This window comes from Rutidosis leptorrhynchoides, chromosome 6 (assembly GCF_046630445.1).
Source record: "Rutidosis leptorrhynchoides isolate AG116_Rl617_1_P2 chromosome 6, CSIRO_AGI_Rlap_v1, whole genome shotgun sequence".
In the NCBI taxonomy this organism is placed as follows: domain Eukaryota; kingdom Viridiplantae; phylum Streptophyta; class Magnoliopsida; order Asterales; family Asteraceae; genus Rutidosis; species Rutidosis leptorrhynchoides.
The window spans coordinates 13,038,493-13,042,039 of NC_092338.1; positions in this window are offsets into that span (position 1 = coordinate 13,038,493).

Consider the following 3,547-nt stretch of genomic DNA (forward strand, 5'->3'; position numbering starts at 1 on the left):
AGTGATTAAATACATTACTTATACGATATATGTATAAACATTATAAGTCTTAAGTATTTATGTCAAATAACGTTACGTATAGTTATCGTTTTGAAAACTTAAGTTAGTAGTTTCAAAATACACATATAACTTGTTGTTATTAATACAAAATGAGATATTAAAACATTTATTAATCATGTTAAATATGTATATATACATTTATATACACAAACGTACAATTATCATATATTGTATAGTTCGTGATATCATCGGTCAAACTAGACGGTCAAACGTTGTGTAAAACTCTTTTCGGAAATATAAATCTCGACAATTTGGATTGCTTATCATGTTGGCAAGGTTTAATTTATGTAAATATTAATCTTATAAGTATAGAATGATCGAAAAAGTGCGGGTCGTTACATTACCTCCCCGTTAAATAAATTTCGTCCCGAAATTTTAAAATTGTACCTATTTTGCGTCATTGAGAAACAAGTGTGGATACTTTTGCTTCATCTGATCCTCTCGTTCCCAAGTAAACTCGGGACCTCTTCTAGCATTCCAACGAACCTTAACAATCGGTATATTGCTCTGTTTGAGCTGTTTAACTTCACGGTCCATGATTTCGATTGGTTCTTCGACGAATTGTAGTTTCTCGTCGACATGGATTTCCTCAAGAGGAATGGTGAGGTCTTCCTTTGCAAGACACTTCTTAAGGTTTGAGACGTGAAAGGTATTATGTACTCCGGCGAGTTGTTGTGGTAACTCGAGTCGATAAGCTACCGGTCCAATGCGTTCGATGATCTTAAACGGGCCTACGTATCTTGGGTTCAGTTTACCCCTTTTGCCGAAACGTATTACACCTTTCCAAGGTGACACCTTTAGCATAACCATGTCCCCGACCTGAAACTTTAATGGTTTCCTTCGGACATCGGCGTAGCTCTTTTGGCGACTGCGGGCTGTTTTTAATCTCTCCTTGATTTGCACTATCTTCTCAGTCGTTTCATGTATGATCTCGGGACCAGTTAATTGTCGATCTCCTACTTCATTCCAACAGATAGGAGATCTACACTTCCTTCCATACAATGCTTCGAATGGCGCAGCTCCAATGCTCGCATGATAACTATTATTATACGAGAATTCTGCTAACGGTAGATATTTATCCCAACCGTTTCCAAAATCGATCACACATGCCCTGAGCATGTCTTCAAGAGTCTGAATTGTTCTTTCACTCTGCCCGTCGGTCTGCGGATGATATGCGGTACTCATATCCAAACGAGTTCCTAATGCCTCCTGTAGTGATTGCCAAAACTTTGAGGTAAATCTACTATCACGATCGGATATAATGGAAATAGGTATCCCATGCCTTGAAACAACTTCCTTTATATACAATCGTAATAGTTTCTCCATTCTATCCGTTTCCTTTATAGGCAAGAAATGTGCAGACTTGGTGAGACGATCAACAATCACCCAAATGGTGTCGTATCCCCAGGCAGTCTTTGGTAACTTCGTGATGAAATCCATGGTAATACCATCCCATTTCCATTCTGGGATTTCTGGTTGTTGAAGTAACCCTGACGGCTTCTGGTGTTCTGCTTTGACCTTAGAACAAGTTAAACACTCCCCAACATATGTTGCAACGTCTATCTTCAAATTAGGCCACCAATAATGCGTCTTAAGATCTTGGTACATCTTTCCAACTCCAGGATGTATCGAATATCTTGTCTTATGTGCCTCGTTTAATATCAACTTCCTTAATCCACCCAACTTCGGTACCCAAATACGATTTGCAAAATATCGAATTCCATCTTCCCGCATAACGAGTTGCTTCTCATACTTCTTCATTATTTCATTTCCTATATTTTCTTTAGTAAGTGCTTCTCGTTGAACTTCTTTGATTTGTGAGTTGAGATTCATGCGAATTTTTATGTTCATCGCTCGTACTCGGATTGGTTCTCGTTCCTTTCTGCTTAGAGCATCGGCCACCACGTTCGCCTTCCCGGGATGATAACGAATTTCACAATCATAGTCGTTTATCAGCTCGACCCACCTACGTTGCCTCATGTTCAGCTGTTTCTGATCAAAAATATGTTGAAGGCTTTTATGATCAGTAAACACAGTGAATTTAACCCCATACAAGTAGTGTCTCCACATCTTCAATGCAAACACGACTGCTCCCAATTCTAGATCATGCGTCGTATAATTCCGCTCGTGAATCTTCAATTGTCGAGATGCAAATGCAATTACTTTCTTTCGTTGCATAAGAACACAACCAAAACCTTGTCGCGAAGCGTCACAATATATTTCAAAATCATCGTTCCCTTCAGGTAACGATAAAATAGGCGCCGTAGTTAACTTCTTCTTCAGTAATTGAAATGCGTTCTCCTGCTCCGAGGTCCATTCGTATTTCTTCCCTTTTTGCGTTAATGTTGTCAGCGGCTTAGCTATTCGGGAAAAATCTTGAATAAACCTTCTATAATAACCGGCTAAACCCAAAAATTGACGTATCTGCGTTGGTGTCTTAGGAGTCTCCCATTTTTCAATAGCTTCAGTTTTTGCTGGATCAACCTGAATTCCTTCGCTATTAACAACGTGACCAAGAAATTGCACTTCTTTCAACCAGAAAGCACACTTAGAAAATTTAGCATAAAGTTGTTCTTTTCTCAACAACTCCAGTATCAACCTCAAATGCTCTTCATGCTCTTGCTCATTCTTGGAATAGATAAGAATATCATCAATGAAAACGATAACAAACTTATCTAAATACGGACTACAAACTCGATTCATGAGGTCCATGAATACAGCTGGCGCATTCGTCAATCCAAACGGCATAACCAAAAATTCGTAATGACCATAACGTGTCCGAAAAGCAGTTTTCGGAATATCCTCTTCTTTGACGCGTAGTTGATGATAGCCCGATCTTAAGTCGATTTTTGAATAAACACATGATCCTTGCAATTGATCAAATAAGTCATCAATTCTCGGTAGTGGATACCGATTCTTGATAGTTAACTTATTTAATTCACGATAGTCTATACACATCCTAAAAGATCCATCTTTCTTCTTAACAAATAAAATTGGAGCTCCCCACGGTGAAGTACTCGGTCGTATGAATCCACGGTCCAGTAATTCTTTTAACTGACTTTGAAGTTCTTTTAACTCGGACGGTGCAAGTCTATATGGAGCACGAGCCACTGGTGCAGCTCCTGGTACTAAATCTATTTGAAATTCTACCGATCTAAATGGAGGTAATCCCGGCAACTCTTCCGGAAAAACTTCAGGAAAATCTCTTGCCACAGGCACGTCGTTGATGCACTTTTCTTTCTTTTCGACTTTATTAACATGTGCTAAAATAGCGTAACATCCCTTTTCTAAACACTTCTTGGCTTTCAAACAGCTAATGAGTTTTAGCTTTGACTTACCCTTCTCTCCATAAATCATCACCGGTATTTTATCCTTACCAGGAATACGAATTGCCTTCTTGGCACAAACAATTTCCGCTCCTATTTTGGACATCCAGTCCATGCCGACTATTACATCAAAACCTCCTAATTCCACGGGTATTAAGTCG